This window comes from Saimiri boliviensis, chromosome 9 (genome assembly GCF_048565385.1).
Source record: "Saimiri boliviensis isolate mSaiBol1 chromosome 9, mSaiBol1.pri, whole genome shotgun sequence".
Taxonomy (NCBI): Eukaryota; Metazoa; Chordata; class Mammalia; order Primates; family Cebidae; genus Saimiri; species Saimiri boliviensis.
Window position 1 is genome coordinate 15,707,323 of NC_133457.1, and position 20,656 is coordinate 15,727,978.

Sequence of the window (20,656 nt, forward strand, 5' to 3'; positions counted from 1 at the left end):
AGTTAATGATAATTGCTTGTTGTGTAGTGAAATAACATTACTATGATAAAGTATTTTGGTTTTAGAAGAAATTGATTTACTCTATTTGGTAGCGATGGGTGTGTGAAGACATTGGAGGAAGTGATGCTTGAGCTGGGTATGGAAAGATATTAATAAATAGGTAACTGTTTAACAGATAGAGATAGTGGGAAGCAGCACCATGGTGTGGGGTGTGAAGGTTTTCAAGACTTGTGCAAAAGACTAAAAGGCATGAAACAATGTTATATATTAAGGTAAATATTCATTCTTTTATTTTTTTACTTAAAAATGTTTATCAAATGTCTGCTTTTGCTAACATTGTGTTAAAGGATATAAAGATATAATAAAGAAGGCTCATGTCCTGGAGGGGGAAGGCAGTAAGAGATATGCCTGGAAAAAAAAGGACCATGCTAAGAAATCTGGATTCTTATGCTGATAGGGATAAAAAGTCACTGATGAGACTGATTAGGTGAAATAGGACAGAACTGGATTCTTACAAGATTATAGTGGAAACAGTTTGGATGATAGTTTACATGAAATGGGGAGACATAAAGGACATGGAGCCCATTTGGGGAACATTTCAAGTAAGTGAGAGATAATTATGGCCAAGGGACAGCTGAAATGAAGGTAAGTTGTTTGGCATACAATTAGAGGTAGAATCAACAGGATTTTGGAAAGGGAAAGGAAAGAATTTTGGACTTAAGGTATAATAAATGAGCTGTTAAAATCAAGACAGGCTCGTCATGGTGGCTCATGCCTGTAATCCCAGCACTTTGGAAGGCTGAGACAGGTGGATCAGGATTGGAGGTCAGGAGTTCAAGATCAGCCAGGCCAAGATGATGAAACTCCATCTTCATTAAAAATACAAAAAAAATTTAGCTGGGTAGGGTGGTGGGTACCTGTAATCTCAGCCAATTGGGAGGCTGAGGCAGCAGTGTGGCTTTAACCTGGGAGGCAGAGGTTACAGTGAGCTGAGACGGCACCATTGCACTCCAGACTGGGCAGTAGAGCAAGAGTCAGTCTCAAGAAAAGAAAAATCAAGACAGAGAAAATAGATTAAAAAATAAATTATGGGTAAATTAATTGTATGGGGACCTACTGATTTTACAGTATTTGTGATACATCCAGTAAGCCATTAGACAGGTCAGATTACTGGAGTGAAGTGGGTTAGAAATACTGGCATCAAAATCCTATGTACATAACAGATGGTGAAAAGACATGAATAAATGATATTGATGAAGAAACTAATAAAAGTGAACTACATGTAGGTCTAAGGAGAAAATTAATGTCTAAACCCTATCATAATTAATGAATATTACAAAGGCAAGAAGATAGGGCATTTAATGGTATAAAGCAGTTTTGTTTTTATAAAGATATAATCCCAAAGTCATCTTGTAGTTGAGCAGATAATACAAATATAGCATACCTTTCAAATTCAAGAGGTACTTTATTTTATCAGATGGAAAATATGACTTTGATTTTTTTAAGAACCATGAAAATATCTTTGAATGCAACCCTTCCTGAAGAGACATTATTTTGTGTCAACCTTCTTGAGAAATCTTATACCTAGAAAAACCAGTATTTTTACTCTGTTTCCCAATATTTGGTAATATTATTATCCAATATAATTGGCAAATTCTTTGCAGTAGCTTGGGTAGAGTTTCCCTTACATAAGCAAATGACTGCTAAAAATTTAGTGGCAGTGGTTTTTAAACATATGTTAAGAATTAGCATTTATTTATTTTCTTTTTTTTCTACCCCTTTTTAACAAGTAGTCTAGTAAAAACAGTATTTTTTTCAACAACTTTAAAAGCAAAGGGAAATAAAAATTTAAGGTCATTAGGAGACTTCATATACTTTTGCACGTCATTTTGGAATGTGGAAGACATCAAGGCCAACCTGGAGAACAGGATCCAAAACTGGGTGTCCCCTTAATGGGAGATACCTGTCCCATCACAGATGTAGTACAAAGGTCAAGTTCACTAGATGGACAGAGACTCAAGTAAGCAAAAAGTCCAGAGCTTTAAAGGCTCAGTCACAAATAGCATTGACAAAAAGCAAAAATGAATATTGAGATGTATTATATGTAACAGGTTAATTGCTCTTCATTTTGTTTTAGGTTTTTTGATATATGTGGAAAAGCAGAGACACTTAGAAGTGGGATTCGTTCATTCATTTCTTCATTTATTATTTACTCAGTTACATAATATTAATTGAATAGTCTGTTTAAAGGCACTTGGGATATTAAGATGAATACCAAAGTAGCTGTTTTCAGTATATAAAATATTTTTTGTAGATTCCTACTCTTTCTGAAATCCAAATAGAAACTAAAATGTAAAAACTGAAATAATCTAGATACTTTCTGACACAGAAAGTGTCTAGAATTACGCAACACTCAGGTGCTTACCTCTCAGAATGAACAAAAAAAAAATCATGTACTATATTTCTTGCAGGTTGTTCTCTTTAAGTGAAATATTCAGTTCAACCTTTTCTTTCCCATTTTTCTCCCTCCATCTCCAGAGACTGGTTTCCTCCTGGGAACTTATGTGACTGGATTAGCTTAGATCAGGTGTCCCCAAACTTTTTACACAGGGGGCCAGTTCACTGTCTCTCAGACCGTCGGAGGGCCGCCACATACTGTGCTCCTTTCACTGACCACCAATGAAAGAGGTGCCCCTTCCTGAAGTGCGGTGGGGGGCTGGATAAGTGGCCTCAGGGGGCCACATGCAGTCCTCAGGCAGTAGTTTGGGGATGCCTGGCTTAGATCATGTTTTGGTCTTTTAGCCAATACTGAGTCTAGACTGGGTAACAGCAGCCCAGAGTGGAGCCTTACTTGAACCAACTGGAACTGAGAGTGAAGGAGAGTATAAATATCCTAATGAAATTTGGGATGCCATTCTCAGAAGAGAGAAGGAAAGGATCATTATGGGAAGATAACACACACACATGCATGTAAATATAACTTATTAAATGGTTTTCTCTGGGTATTTCCAACTTTCTTATGAAGGTAATTATATTTTTGAAGGCATAATGCTTTCATTTCTCTTTTATATTTATTGTAATATTTAGCATATGTTAAGCTTGCTCTCAACTCTTAATAAATAGAACACTTTCCTATAGTTTTAAATACATAGATTTAATATCTCAAATAATTATTTATTGTGAAATGTTCAATTAGGCTAATCTGAACTGCAGCTTATGGAAAGAAGTAAGTACTGATCACACTGCTGTGAACTTTTGAGACTAAAAAATTCCTTAGTTTTTTTTTTAAATCTATTTTATTTCATCCATCTTCCCATTAAACAAAGTGAAAGGTTATGTATCTAGTGTAGCATTTTTCAAACTTCAATGTGCTTATGAGTTACCTGAATTACCCAGGATCTTGTTTAAATGTAGACTGTAATTCAGCAGATCTGGGAGACTCTGTAATCTGGATTTCTACTAGACAATGCCTATCCTGCTAGTTTGAGGAACATACTTTGAGTAGCAAAGTCCAGGTGCCATATGCCTCAAACTTTTATTGTGCAATTAAAATGGTAGCTCATGGCCAGGTGCAGTGGCTATGCCTGTAATCCAAGCACTTTGGGAGGTTGAGGCAGGCGGATCACCTGAGGTCAGGAGTTCAAGACCAGCCTGGCCAACATGGTGAATGGACCCTATAATACCTATTGTCCTTCCAGGTGCTAGACTAGATAATAAGAGAGTCTTAGAACATTTTCAATATCAATGTTGATTATGGAACTTTAGTGTCTCAAAGTCTTCTGTGTCTACTGTGAGTGAAAAGTACAACAGCCTTGGACCCAAGCATTCTGGGTTAAAATCTAGTACTGTGTCTGTAAGTTTTGCATGTATCATTAAGTTTTACATGCAATTCCAAAGATACTCTAACAGTGTAAAAGAAGACCGCTTTCATCATTCTTGTGTTCATAGTGGACCATATCAGTCACCCTTCTAATATGGTGAATTAATATTTTTATAAATCTTGGGAATAGCCATAATTATATTAAAAAGTTGTGTTAAATGTAAACATTTGAATGTAATTCAGTTTTCACAGACTTGTTTGGGCAGGTCTTCATATTTCAAAATGTTGACAGACTCAGAAAAAGGAAAACGGCTATGTCTCAAATTCTAAGAGACTCTGCCAAAAATGCAGTTGCTATATATTTATCACTCTTTTCCTTTTTGTGCAGATAGGGTCTTGCTGTGTTGCCCAGCTGGTCTTGAACTCCTGGGCTCAAGCAATTCTCCTGCCTCTGCCTCCCTAAGTGTGGGGATTATAGGTGTAAGTCACTATGCCCAGCAATATTTATCTTAAATAATATACGTAAGTTGGGCATGGTGGCAATGGTAATATGTGTGCTATAGTAAACTGTGTCTGTATTAAGGAAGATAAAGGAAGACAAAGGGTTTTCCAGGAAAGGTGAGAAGGATTATGCAATTATTTTGAGATAATTATTCTTGGCTACAAGAGTGGTTTCAGTCCAAGGTTGTGAAACTGCCATTGTAAGATTGTAATTGAGACAGTGAAAGAGATCTGACCTAACCAACTCCATCTTGCTTCTAGCCTCCAAGCTGAACTGACTTTGGGAGGAGCTTAGTTCATAGTTTGAAATGAAAATGATAACACCCCTTTCCCAAGGCAAACCTCTTTCTTGCCTGGGTACTAGACTGACTTTGTAGAAGTAACAAATTAGTCACAAGATTAGAAATTATCCTTAAGAGTCATGCAGCTGGAAGCTACAAAATTCTGACCTTCCCTAACTTGCTGCTAAGATCAGTGCTTCAGATATTTTGCAGACTCTGCACTTGATGGATCAGCTGTCACCACCTAGATCAATAACCTAGCTCATCTGATATTGCGGCATTCCCCTACCCAGGAACTGACTCAGGGCAAGAAGATAGCTTCAACTCCCTGTGATTTCATCTATGACTTGAGCAACCAGCACTGCCAGCTAACTGGCTTCCCTCCACCTACCAATTTGTCCTTAAAAATTGTGATCTCCAAATCTCCTGGAGACTGATTTGAGTAATATTAAAATTCTGGTTTCCCAAAGAGCTGGCTCTGTGTGAATTACTTTCTCTATTGCAATTCACCTGTCTTGAGAAATCAGCTCTGTCTCGGCAGTGGGCAAAGTGAACCCACTGGGTGGTTACAGTTGGATAAGCAGTTGCTTGACACATGCCCTTATGAAGTATTTGTTTAAGATTGTGATGGTCTTTGTGCAAGGTTATGGTTTTTGCAGTCTTTTGTGATAGTTGTTATTAGGCACTTCTGCATTTCTGCAAAAGGACCTTCCCTTTGTGACCTCCTGCTCTGTTTTTCAGGTTTTAAAATGAGTGATTCAGTTTGAGTTTTGACAACTTTTTTTTTTTTTTTGAGACAGGGTCTCACTCTGTCACCCAGGCTGGAGTGCAGTGGCAGGATCACCACAGCCTCAACCTCCTGGGCTCAGGTGATTCTCCCACTTCAGCCTCCTGAGTAGCTAGGACTATAGGCACATGCCACCACACCTAGTAAATTTTGTATTTTTTATTAAAAACAGTTTTGCCACATTGTCCAGGTTGGAATTCTGCCAACTTTAACATTGTATTCTTTTGATGTAGTTATGTCTTTTATGCCAACTTTAACACTGTATTCTTTTGATGTAGTTATGTCTTTTGATGTAGTTATGTCTTTTTAACTACGCATAATTTTGCGTAGTTGTAAGCATGTATATATTGAGTTATTTTGTTAAACTTAAGTATTTCATATGTTTTGATGCAATTGTAAATAGCATTAACTTATATAATTTTTAATTACTAGTAAATAGAAAAATTGATTTTGTATATTCTATCTTTTAAAACTCTTTTTTTCCTGAGACAGGATTTTACTCTGTCACTCAGGCTGGAGTACAGTGGTACAATCACCGTTCACTGCAGCCCCTACCTCACAGGCTCCAAGTGATCAATCATCCCATTTCAGCCTCCTGAGTAGATGGAACTACAGAGGTACACCACCATGCTTAGCTACTTAAAAAAAATTTTTTTTGTAGTTGCCATGTTGCTGAAGCTGGTCTTGAACCTCTGGGCTCAAGCAATCTATCTTGACTCAACCTCCCAAAGTACTGGGATTACCGGTATGAGCCATTGTACCTAGCGTATTCTACCTTTTATTCTGTATCCTTGCTGAACTCACTTGTCAGTTCTAGTAGTCTTTTTGTAGATTTGTTAAGCATTTCTACATAGATAATCATGCTGAGAATTGTTTTGTCTTTAATTTATATGCTTTTATTGGTCAATTTCTTTATCCATTGCATTGGATACAATGTCCAGTACAATGTTGGATAGAAATGATGAAAAAGTGGCTATGTCTTGTTCCCTAGCTAAGAAGAAAATAATTTAGAGAAAAATATTTTTTATATGTCTATTGAGATAATCTTATGATTTTTCTTAATATCTTGATATAGTTGGTTGCATTGTTTAACTTTCATATATTAAACAAACCTTTCATTATTAGAATGAACCCCACTTCATTCTGTGTTATTTTCTATTTGTTGGATTTGGTTTGGTAATATTTTATTAAATATTTTTTAAAAATTTATGATCTATAGTTTTCTTAGTTTTCTAAATCATGTTAATGTTGCTTCATAAAATATATTGGGAAGTGTTTCCTTCTCTTCTACTTTCTGGAGGAATTCGTGTACTGTTGGTATAATTTCTTCTTTAAATGCTTAATACAGTTCAGTATTAAAGACTTCTTAAAGGATCTTAAAGAATGGCAGAGAAAGGAAAATTCATCGTGTGATAAGATATCAGACAATGTAATTTTTTAAAAATGAAGTCATATTGGGAAAAGAAAAATACATTTAACTTCTCAGAAGGGGAGATTAGAGTCAGATATTAGTTGGCTAAAAATGTTAAAGGCAATGCTTATGTAAGGGGAGCATGCTGTCAGGACTGTCCCCATCTGCTGGCAGACCTTCTCCTTTCAGCATCCCTTTCCTGTGAGAGGTTCCTGGGCCTTGGCTGATGTCTTGTATGTTGTATCAGTAACATTAGATTATGACCAGGATAAATGGTTGCAATTGCCTCCTCACACTAGCCAGTCCTTCCTGCTTCTGGTTGCCATTAATGGAATAAAACTGAAATGTTCTTTCTATGCTGCATAGATGATTTAAAACTACTTTTAATTAGTGATATGGATATTGTAGACTAGTTGGTCATACTGGTGTCTCCAAGTTCTGAAAATACTCTTTTAAGGAAGTAAGAATTCATGTGGTCATAAACAACTTGAGTTCTTCTCTTTTGAGGTTCTGATGTCAGGCTTGTCTTAGACAAAAATTCCCTGAATTACAAGAAGAATTTAACTGTAGTGCCAGTTGTAAAGAGTACACCTGTTTCCTCTCCAGATGACTCAGATGTGAGGTATTCTTGAAATGTTATAGATTTCGCTGGCAGTTCTCCTTATCTAATGCTCTGAAGACTGTCACAGGACTCCAGTAAGGTTCAATGCCACAATTGTCTAACTTGTCTGACTTACCCTATTATGGTAACCTGGCAGTGACTTCCATTGCTATTCCACAGGTTGCAAATATCTCAGAGTAATTCAGGCAATTTGAAGCCGCCTGGAATAGCTTTCCCATGTAAACAACGGCCAGTCATAGTTTCCCAGGTATCTCTGTGAAGTTTGGTAAATGATCCTCAAATAGCCATGCACACTAGGCAGCACCTTTTGAGACTGTAATAAACAGATTTAATTATATGTGTGTCCAGAGACAGGGAAGGGAATGCTTGCCATCTCTGCAAACTTGTTTCAGCAGAGTGAGTTTTGGCACAGGAAGTCACAATAGCAGTTCAAGACAGCATGGTAACAAAGCTGCTTCATTCTGCCCCTTTCCTGCTGTTTGCTAGTCTAATAATGTTGCTTCTAGGTTCTTTTAATCTATAATCTGTACAGATTACAGTTTAATCTGTAAAATTAAACTTTGGGGTTTCTCTCCACTCCCAGTAGGATAAAATTCTACTCACTTCTTTGCAGCACTGTCATGAATTAGATCAAATACCTAACTTTTATCTTATTTCAATATGATTTGGCAAAAGAAGAAACTGAAAACATAGGCTCTGTATATCTCCTGAACCAGCAGCATTTGCCTAGGAAGGGTGTGAGTAGAGTCTCTTTGGCCTCTACCAGATTATGTGGTCTCTGTGAGTCACCTCCTGATAGTTTTTGAAATTGAAGTTTATGGTTAGTTCTCTTTGTTCAGTAAAACATCTACCTTAGGATGCTAGGGAGAAAAGAGGGACCTTGGGAGACCTTCTGTCTAAAAACTTTTTATGTACTCATTTTCATTATAAACTTGTGGAAATTCTGTCATCTTGAGAGTACATTATGGGGGTAGTTGGATTCCATTTCCTCTTCTGAGGTTCCTCTTAGATTTCAATTAATTCTGTCTTCTGGAATTGGCCAGCAGCTGTGATGAAAGATGGCTTAGAGACATAACCTTCAGATCCCAAGCTTTTCACTTGAAACAGGTCAAGTTATTTTCATTTGTCCAGATGCTGTTGTTGCACATGCCACTCTGTAGCTGAGAAAATTGCTTCTGGGAGAATAGTTCCAGGTTTTCTCCCATAGTCTGCAAGGTCAGGAGAAAACAAAGGAAAAATGTATGGAGCTCTCCTTGCCAAATAGCAGAAGATAAACCTTCTTCTCTGGAAAGAAAAAGAGTCTCTAAATACAATGTCCTGCCTTCTACACTCATGGGTATTAGCAAAGATTTTTTTTTTTCACAATTTCCTCCGCTAATTTTCTACAACACTACAGCCTCTCTCCAGAAGGAAAGTTATTATCTGTTATTTTTATTGATATTTTTCTGCGTGAAATTCCATTTGCCTTTGGATAATATACGCAGGAATTCCCCCTTAGCTACTGTGATCATGATATTTTATTCCTTTATTATTTTTATATATCGTTAATATATATACTTTGAAATATTCCTCATTATGTGTATATTAAATTTCTCAATTTTTTATTTTGAAATCCTTTGACTCACATCAAAGGATTCAAATGTTTTTAAAAAATGTATTGTCTTATAGTTTTACAGGTACAGAATGATTTTTGAAACAAAAAAATGAAATTGAGCTTTAATTTACTTTGATTTATATACAGCTGGTACCTAAGTCATGCCATCTTACCTAGAAAATGAACATGTTTCATTTCTGCAAGCAAGTTGGCAATAAAACTCATCGATCAAGAAGAAGCATTACCTCAAACAATGTAGAAAATTCCAACATATGCCTATGAAATCCAAACTCTGTTTGCTGGAGTAACTTACTTCTAGAGAAGTGTAGAAAGGACTATATTTAAACAACTTTTGGAAGCTGGAGTATGAACTTTCGTTAATATTAAAGTTTATGTTTTAACGTTGGCCACTCATTTTGAAAAATATACCATACTAATGTTAATAAAAGGGATTATGAAGTACAGAGTACAAGGGAACTCTGTGTACCATCTTTACAATTTTTCTGTAAATTTAAAATTGTTCAAGAAATGTATGCAAATGGTTTTTAAAATGCAGAAGTTAGAACTTCGGGAATGACAGAATGAGAGCCTTGGCAAATACTCAACTCCCTGCAAACTTAAAACTTCAATATTATCAAAAATGTCTGCCAACTAAATGTCAAAGGGTAGCATTTAAAGTGTCCAGCTTCTGAAAGTTTTATTCTTCTCTCTTTTCATTGAGCAAAACAAGATAAAATTTAAAGCCATCCGCAGAACAATGCTGCTGATGGCTTCTGGAAAATGGTGTGACAGAGGATGGGGTCAATTTCACTGTTTTCTGATTTCATACAACTGATCTTTTTTTCCCCACTAAACTTAACACTGGTGATCTGAGGAACATGTTTCACTGCTAGAATAGGAAAACTTCAGAGACAAACACTAGTGTCCCACAGTAAAGGGACAAAATCTTTGGGTGCTCTCTTTTGATCTGCAGCTAGCTCTCCAGGTGCTTGTGATCCTTGACTGCCCTCTGGAGATATAGTTTCCCACCGATCATCAACAAAGAGCTGTGTCTCATGAAAAGACTCATGCTCCCAAATTACCTCATTTCTTGTTATCATCTATAAAAATGATAATAGCCAGGCCTGGCGGCACGTGCCTGTGGTCCCAGCTAGTCGGGAGGCTGGAGTGAGTGGATTAACTGAGTCCAGGAGGTCAAGGCTGCAATGAGGTATGATCATGTAACTGCACTCCTACCTGGGCAGCAGAGTAAGACCCTATCTCATATATATTTATATATGTAGAATTGTAGAAAATGAGTTTTTGAAACTAAGAAATACATTTACTGGCCTACTTCATTTTACCTTATACCTTCTTGGGTAATAATGTATCTATAGTTGTATGAGTATTCTGTGAGACTTAATTTTTAATATTTGGACCTCCTGTTAGAATTCAGAGTTTTATGATAATATAATGAACCTCTTTAAAGTATCTGAGTTAATTGCAAAAATTAAATGTAAAATATAATCATATGTATGAGATATATACATATATATTTATATGTATATATATGAATGATAATGTACATAATAGTGATAATAAACACTCTCTGAGTGCTTACTGTGTGCCAGGCAAACACCTGTGATCTGATTAGCTTAATTTAGTTATCATGTCACATACATTTTACCTTTCTAAATAAAAAAGTATTAGGATTTTCTCTAACTTTCTTGGGAAAGAAATGAAAATGTATTATAGTGATAATGCCTGTTAAACTGCTTATGGGTATATTAGTTTCCTATCACTGTGTAACAAATTGCCACAAACTTAGTCTTGAAAAAAACAAAAATGCATTGTCTTACAGTTATATAGACCAGAAGTCTAAAATGGGTCCCAAAGTGTCAGCAGAGTTGTTTTCTTGGAGTCTCTAAGCGAGAATTTGTTTTATTCCTTTTTCAGATTCTAGAGGTTGCCTGCATTCCTTGTTTTCTAACCACCCTTCATCTTCAAAGCTAACTGGCTAGTCGACTTCCTCATATTGCATCACTCTGACAATTATTCTTGTCTCTCTCATTCATCTCTTTGTGATTATATTGAAACCACCTGGATATTCGGTCCTAATCTCCTTGTTTTAAGGGAGCTGACTAGCAACCTTAATTTCATCTGGATCCTTAATTTCCTTTTATCATGTGATAGAGACCATTCACAGGTTTGAAAAATTCGAATGTGGACATCTTTGTGCTTTGTGGGACCATTCTGCCTACCACAATGAATATTTCTGCATTTGAGATAATACACCTCAATCACTTGATGTTCAAGTTTTGAAAAGTTTCCAGACACCTACACTTAACTTCTTTGATTATATTAATTGGCCTCTTCATCTCTACGTAACTACCCTATAGTTTAACTTCATAAAATTCCTCTCTTTTCCTCTTGTTTATATTTGTAGTTTGAAGACAGGACATCTTGTAACCTTTATGGCACCTCTTGGCCTTTCCTATTACTGACCTCTCTCAGAATTCCAGTCACTATTACGGTTGATGCATTTGATAATTTCCATTCCTTAGACCCTTTAGGCACTAATAAATGAATTAATTGAGCCATTCTTTAATTTATTAAAACATTTGTTAGGCACATACGATATATGCAAAGTACTACACATTTAGGAGTTACAAGGTAAAAATTTTATAGTGCCTTCCATCAATGAGTTTACTGACCATTTGGAAAGACAGACACACAAATAAAACAAAATTAAAGTGTTGCCACTTCATAAGCTGCAGGAATGTCAGCCAGAACTGTAGATTATGAATGGTGTTATTAATAGCACCTCTTTCACTCTCTGAAGTGTTCTGTTTAAATGATAAATTATATTGCATATGCCAATTGAAACTCTTTTTTTTTTTTTTTTTTTGAGACGGAGTTTCGCTCTTGTTACCCAGGCTGGAGTGCAATGGCGCGATCTCGGCTCACCGCAACCTCCGCCTCCTGGGTTCAGGCAATTCTCCTGCCTCAGCCTCCTGAGTAGCTGGGATTACAGACATGCGCCACCATGCCCAGCTATTTTTTTTTTTTTTGTATTTTTAGTAGAGACGGGGTTTCACCATGTTGACCAGGATGGTCTCCATCTCTTGACCTCGTGATCCACCCGCCCTGGCCTCCCAAAGTGCTGGGATTACAGGCTTGAGCCACCGCGCCCGGCCCTGAAACTCTTGACAACAATGTATGATTGTCTCATTTTTATTGTTACCATGAATTATGTTACCGAAAGTTTTGTTTTGTCAACATGACAAGTGATACATGGTTTTTAATTGTAAACTTAATATACATTTCACTTATAATTTAGTGTGGGCATTCTTCATATAATATAAATCCGGTTGGATTTCTTATATTTCTCATTTTTTGATCTTCCCAAACCTTGTATAATTTTAAAAAATGATTTTTTTCTATTATTGATTTTTGGTAGCTAAATATGTATTATGTGGATAATTATTTATGTTGTAAATAGCAATTCTCATTTTTTGCTTCTTTTGTTTTTTCTCAGGAAACCAAACACCTCATGTTCTCACTCATAAATGAAAGTTGAACAATGTGAACACATGGACCCAAGGAGGGGAACATCACACAGTGCAGTGTGGTGAAGGGTCGGGGGCTAGGGGAGGGAGAGCATTAGGAGAAATACCTAATACAGATGACAGGTTGATGGCTGCAGCAAACCACCATGGCACGTGTATACCTATATAACAAGCCTGCACGTTCTGCACATGTATCCCAGAACTTAAAGTATAATTTTTTTAAAAAAGAAAAAAAGCAGAAAAAAAATTTTCTAGCCCTAGACGAAGTTTCTAAGGACAAGTTTTAGGAATTTGAGTAAGGAAAGCTTTTAAAGAAAAGAATAATAATCACCACATAGGTTATGCAGAGGAATGGTGGTTGAACAGGTTAATAATTTTAATTTTACAATGTACCAAAAATAAAAATCTGTTTCCATATTCACGTATTTGAAACTTCACAAGGAATTACTTAGTTCATTTATATAACAAAGACACAGTTTATGAGGAAATCATAGTTAAAAGTTTGAAGAACCAATAGTGCTTAGCAGAAGGGGTCCAGCTCTTTCCTTGTGTTCCATAATATTATGTTGCTGAGTGTCTGGAGTCAATTACAAATCATCTCTGTGGAACTGCCCTGAGTTCAGAAAGACTCAGAACTAAGTGTGGGAGAAACTAGTCTTGTTTTTTGAGAGTATCGCATATTGACTTTATTCACCTGGGTTAAACATAAAACTTAAAAATGAATATGCATTCTGATGCTGACTTAAAAGGAAAGACATTAAGTCTTCATGTGAGACTTGTTCCCACTGCAGTCAGAGACAGACGCTTCCCCCAGAGTTGATTACCTGGAGTTAATTTAGATTCACAGACATTGGTTGATTCCAATTGTAGAAAATGAGTTTTTGAAACTAAGAAGTATATTTACCGACCTACTATTTTTTTTACCTTATATCTTTGGTAATAATGTATTCATAGCTATGTGAGTATTCAGTGAGAGTTAATTTTTAGCATTTGGACCTCCTGTTATAATTCAGAGTATTATAATGATATAATTAACTTCTTTAAGGTATTAGAGTTAATTGCAAAAATTAAATATAAAATATAATCAAAAACACTAAGGCTGGTCTCAAACTTCTAGCCTCATGTGGGCCTCTTACCTTGACCTCCCAAAGTGTTAAAATTACAGGCATCAGCCACTATGCCTGACTAGGTTTCTAAAGTTTTTAGATGGAAACTCTGTCTCCTCTACTTGGAAGACTCCTTCCTCTAGCAGAAATCTGGTATATAAACAAACACTGAAAACATGGGGAAATCGTTCTCTGCTTTCCAACTGTGTCAAAGCTACATGGGAAATAACTGTCAATGAAGGAGAAATATTTCTGCTTTTGAAACAGAATGATTTCATGGTTTTTTTTTTTTTTTTTTTTTTTTGGGTGAGCGTTTTACCATTAACATATTTCAAAATGCAGAAGATAAAAATAATTTTTAATTTTTCTAATTTCTGATGGCACATTACATCCTTGAGAAATTGAGAAAAGATGAACCCAGCTGTGTAGGTGGGGTGAAAAGCAGGGCCAAGGAGAGGTGTCATGTAAGTTTTGTGTAACTCGCAGGAGGTAGAGAAAAAAGAGCATGCAAAATTAAGTAAATATTTCAAAATTAGGTTGACTTTTCCATTATGTACTTGATGGATTGTTCATATTTACCTCATTTTTGGCCCCTTATCCTCTTCCATTCTTGTAGTTCTTATTTCTCAAGTTTGAAGAATAGTCTTTCCTACCCTCAGTCAGGTGTTCAGATGGATAATAAAGCCGGGTTTCAATGGGAAATTATGAAATAGAGTAACAGGGAGCCATTAGAGTCACAGTAACAGCTGCTGCTGAAAAATTAGTGGAGAAACCTGGTAGGGCCCCCAATTGAATAAACTATTCAGTGATAACATTTCCAAAAATAGTCTTAGGAAAATGAAAATTAAACAGTTGGAGAAAGCTCCACAAAAGAATGGACAAATGCTAGGTTTTACTCAATTTTTTAACACTATGGCATTATACTGAATTTAGTATGTACTAAGCATCCAATAAATAATTGCTTAAGAAATCCATACTTTTTCTGTGATTGTGTAACTCTACATATTGAAAATTTCATATTCAATATAAGATAAACACTTCATAAATATTTCTGAATTAATTCTGTGACTTGAACAGGAATACCCAGTTTCCTCTTTTTTTGTCTAAAGTTAATGATCACAGGAGCTTTTAATTTTGTTCATGATCTATGTTAAAGAGATTAGCCTTGAGATTGACTAAATGTTACCTCACAGGTTTTATTTTGTTTGTTTTTTAACCTCGTCTCAGTAATCTTTGCAAGATAGCCATTGTGAAATTTGATTTCATGGTTCATCTGAGAATCCTAATAAAGTATATTTTGCTGTGATGATGATGGTGTCACAGGGTTAGAAAATACCTTCTCCCAATATTTTTAGTTGTTTGCTACTAATGCATGTTTGATAGGATACATTGTAAATTCAGTTTCAGAAGTAGTGTATAATTGTTGAACTAGTTACTATTATCAGTGTTAATCTTGGAACTGAATATTAAATTGTTGCTAAAATTATTACGAGTTTACCTTCTGCCTTTGACCTAGTCTTTTACACTTGATATATATGGGGTGACATTAAATCATTACTATATAGAGATTAGGAAAAGATTATCATGGGGTGCAGAACTCTGTGCTTTGGACTATCATGTATTCTCTTTGCTTATTATATTTATGTCCCCATCCCAGAAAACATTGAAGAAACCTGGAAAATAGGGTTCATGAATACTCTGCTAAAAATGACTTCACTTACGGTAATTTTTTTCTTTAGGGAATGGGTATGTCTTTTTACAAATATTTGTAAATTTTCTTTCAGTTAGTATTTTGAGAAAGACTTTGGTTTTTATTTTAGCATAAGTCAGCCAAATAATATTAATATGTTTAATTTAATTAATCATTAACATGTTTACTTAAATCTGTACAAAGCAGGAGAGAAAATTCTTGCTAAGATTATATCTCTAAACATAAAAATTATATATTGTGATAAGAATGAAAGAAATGGTATTGTCTGAAGGAAATATGGGGATTATTAAATCACTTTATTATACTTGGCATATCTGAAGAAACCCAGTTTCATACATTTTGTTTAAAGTTATAGGTATATAATTATTATGTTTTACATTTTGATATATATTTAGTATCTCTACTGTTTTAATGTTTTTCTCTTTCAAGTGGTTTTTTTAAACATTTTGATCTCAAGAACTCTTTACACTCTGAGTTATTGAGAATCCCAATAAGCTTTATTATATAAGTAATATTTATCAATATTAACTAATGATAATTCCATTACAAATTAACATAAATGATATATTTTTATCAAAAGAAAATATATTTTTAAAATAAAAAAAAAATAGTTGTGATAGTGGCATTGTTTTCCATTATTACACTTTTTAATGCAGGCATCCCCAAACGTTTTACACAGGGGGCCAGTTCACTGTCCCTCAGACCATTGGAGGGCCGCCACATACTGTGCTCCTCTCACTGACCACCAACCAAAGAGGTGCCCCTTCCTGAAGTGCAGCGGGGGGCCGAATGAATGGCCTCAAGGGGCCGCATGCGGCCCGCGAGCCGTAGTTTGGGGACGCCTGGTTTAATGTGTCTTTTTGAAGATAGATGGATTCTCATATTTAGTCTATTGTGATATCATGTATCATGTAGCTTCTGGAAACTCAATTGTATACTCATGGGTGAATTAGATTTTTGTAGAAAGTCAGAAAGAGTCATAATATTATGCACACTCCCTGAATCTGTCTCGGAGACCCATAAGCATTGCAAGATCACACTTTGAGATATGCTGCTTTTATCTACCTCAATCTTAAATTGCTAGATTTTATACTATTTTTATGACCACATCAGAATTTGAACTCAAATCCACCATGCTGAAAATGCCATGCTCCTTCACTCAAAACGTGCTGGTATCTGGAAGCCTCATTGATAATAGTGATAACAGGAAGCTTTAGGGAGAAAGCAGCAACAGACAGTAAATGATCAGAGAAAAGAGAGCAGCGCATGGGATGTGAGGAAGAGGCTGCCTACTCTGACACCCAGAAAAGATAACAGATTTCTCAAACTAGATACCCGAGGCAGTTCTGCTCAAAGTCTAAAGTTTGCTAAATGACCTCAGCCTCTCATTTTTTATATTAATTGCTACCGTCTTGTCTTATTCACTGGACAACAGAGGAAAAGGTTTATGAACAAGGGCCAGCCCTACAGTGACTGCTGTTATGTTCCCTGAATAGCTCATATATTTTTATATTTCAGAGGGACTAATGTTTATTTCCTCAATGTAAGCACATTCTGCAACTGTAAGAATTTGACTTTTGCTTTCTCAAATGCAAAATAGCATTATGACATTGTATATCTAAAATAGAATTGACTTCATGCATTGGTTTATATACACATGTATTATTTATATATATATATATATATATATATATATATATATATATATTCACAATTAGAAAGAAAATATTGAAAGAATTATTTTGATGATTATGCTAGTGATCGATCAACTTCCAGTTCCTCAAGTGATAACTGTTTTTATTATTGTCATGACTAAGACAAAATTACAATTACTCAAGTGATTCTTGGAGAGAGGCTAATTTTTAAATATATGTCAGGAAAGCCAATATTATGGTTCTTGATAAAAATGGTATAGAAAAAAACTAATACTCTGCAGTTACATGTTCAAATTATATAGCATTAAGTAGGAGACAAACGTGAGCGTTAAAGACAATAAGATCTTAGAGAGTTTATCTAATTCTTTAGTGGCTCCTTTTCTTCAACTGCAAAATGAGAAAGCTAATCAACAAACTACAGAGTTACTATGAGACTAGGAGGGCATATATCCCATAACACCACTTAATAATGTCTAGAATGTTGCAGATTATTATTTAATAGAGAGGTAGTCAGCATCTATTTCATGAGAGAAGCTGTGAGAGATGAGGAAACAAACATTAAATTAAACTTAATTTAATAAAATTAAATGAAAGTAAAATTAGCTGTAGAAGTTAATTTTAAAACGACACATTTGCTAAATTGAAAGGATCTTTCAACGCAATTATCATTAACTTGGAATGAATATTTTATTCAAGAATATTTTCTATCCAAGATTGTTTTCAATATGTATTGATAATAATATAGCTAAAATTTATTGAATACTTAATGATGTGCTTACTGTATTTTAATTTCCTTATAATTATTTAAGGTTTACAACTACACCTTTAAGGAGTCATTATAGTTATTTTACAGATGAGGAAAATGAGGTATAGGGAGTAAGTAAACAAACCAAAGTTATGCCTATAGTTGATAAAATGAAGAATTACGAATCAAACCCAGATAGTCTAGATTCAGGCTCTGTAATTTTAAATTATTGTGCCAATTTTAAAATTTAATTTTCAATTTTCAGTAAAATTAGCTCTTTTGCTTGTTTAGCTCTTTGAGTTTTAACAAATGTATAGATTCATATAACCACCACCACAATCAAGATATGGAAACACAATCCCTCAAAACCATGCTATTCCTTTGTGGCAAACATTTCTCCACTCTTAGTCTGTTGTGATCTTTGATCCTTATGATCCTTAGATAAAGATCCACTGATCCTTGTATTTCCTTATAGTTTGCCCTTATCAAATAAATAGAATCATGCTGCATATGGTCTTTTGAGTCTGGCTTCCTTCACTTAGTGTATGCTTTTGAAGGTAATCTATATTGTTGAGAGAGAAAAATTTAAAACTTTTTTTTTTTTTTTTTTTTTTTTTTTTTTGAGATTGGATCTCACTGTGTCACCCAAGCTGGAGTGCAGCAGTGTGATGTAAGCTCACTGCAACCTCTGCCTCTTAGGCTCAGGTGATTCTCCTGCCTCAGCCTCCTAAGTAGCTGGGACCACAGGCATGCATCACCATGCGTGGCTAATTCTTTTGTATTTTTGATAGAAACAGGGTTTCAACATGTTGCTCAAGCTGGTCTCAAATTTCTGAGCTCAATCTGTCCTCCTGTATTGGCCTTCCAAAGTGTTGGGATTACAGACGTGAGCCACTGGGCCCAGCCTTAAATAATTTTTAAAGCTATATAGTGTTCCATTATACAATGTATCACAGTTTGTCCATAATAGTCAGTTGAAGGATATTTGAGTTGTTTCCACTTTGGTATGGATATGAATAAATCTGCTCAAACATTCTTATATAGCAAGCTTGTTTACCCTGTAGCTCATGGCAGTCCAGGACTGCTTTGAATATGGCTCAACACAAATTTGTGTTATAGGCCTGATACAGGCTTTTGTGTGAACAAGTTTGTATTTCTGTTTATTAAATACCTAGAACTGGATTTGTTGGGTCATATTATAAGTGTATATTTAATTTTCTAGAGCCTGGCAGTTTCCCAAGAAGTCTGTATGATTTTGCATTTATAGCACCAGTAGACAAATGCTCCACTTTGTTCTGCATCCATACCAGTGCTTAGGATTTTCAGGCTTTTTAAAATTGATTTTCTTTGTAAAACGTGACTGGGATATATTTCTATTGTTTCATTTCTGGATTCTCTCCTCTTCTTTTAATCTATCAGTCTACTATTTCATCAATACTGTACTGTATTAATTACTGCAGCTTTTTGGTAAGTCTTGAAATCAGGTTTTATGAGTTCTCCAACTGTGTTCTCCACTTTCAAAATAAAGTCGTTGAAGTTTTTAAATACATTTGATGGTTTTCTGTGTTTTTCTTCACTCAATTAACAAGTGGACGTGTTCAAGGATAATCGTGAATCATCATTTCTCCTTTCAATTCCATCAGTTTCTGCCTCATGTATTTTGAGGGTCCTTTAATGGGTATTCATTTTTCATTATTGTCCTTTTGATAATTTATTTTAATCATTATGTAAATATGTCTTTATCCTTGTTTTTTTTTCTGTTAATTATTATTTGCATGTTATGTGTTTTATCCCTTTACTTTTCAGTAGTCTATATCGTTATATTTAAGATGGATTTCTTACAGATAGCATATACATCATGCATTTGAGTAGATAACAGATTCTTTTAGAAAATATTTCTCTTTCAACTGATGTGTTTATATTTGATATAATTTTTGATATGGTTGGATTTAGTTCTATAGTTGTATCATTGTATTCTGTTTAACCTCTTCTTATATCTCTATTTCTTGCCTGTGTTGGATTGTATGAATATTTTTTGGTATTTCATTTTTATTTTTCCATTACAGTTTTGGCTATTTTTTCACCTTATTTTAAAAATGACTTTTCTAGAGATTACAGTATGTATTTCTAACTTTTCACCACTTACATAGACTTAATAGTTGACCCCCTTATGTATTAAATAGATATTTTTCAACCACATAGATTCCTTTACCCTTAATGCTTTATACTATAATTGTCATGTGTATTTGTGTGTGTGTATGTGTATATATATATATATGTATATATATATATATGTGTGTGCATATATATATATATATATGTGTGTATTAACCTTTCCAGACATCTTAACACATTTTGCTTCAAAGTTATAAATATTTTAATAATTTTAGAGCAGATTATAGTACATTATATTTACTCAGTTGATCTTTCTTGATTTCTGAAGTTCCAGATTTCTCTGTGGTATCATTTCCTTTTGGCTTGAGGAAATTCCTTCAGAATTTCTTTTTAGAACATATCTGCTGGTGATGAATTGTTCTAATTTTCCTTCTTGTGATAATGTCTTTATTTTTTCCTCTATATTTTGCATTTCTAAAGTATATTTCCATTGTGTATCAAATTCTAGGCTGTCAAGTCTCGTGTGTGTGTGTGTGTGTGTGTGTGTGTGTGTGAGAGAGAGAGAGAGAGAGAGAGAGAGTGAGAGAGAGAGAGAGAGAGAGAGAGGGTTTTGCCATGTTTCCTGGGCTGGTCTCGAATTCCTGAGCTCAAGCAATTCATCCACCTCAGCCTCTCAAAGTTCTGGGATTACAGATATGAGCTACTATGACTGGCCTATTCTTTTTCTTTATCTTTGTTTTTCAGCAGTTTTATATTATTT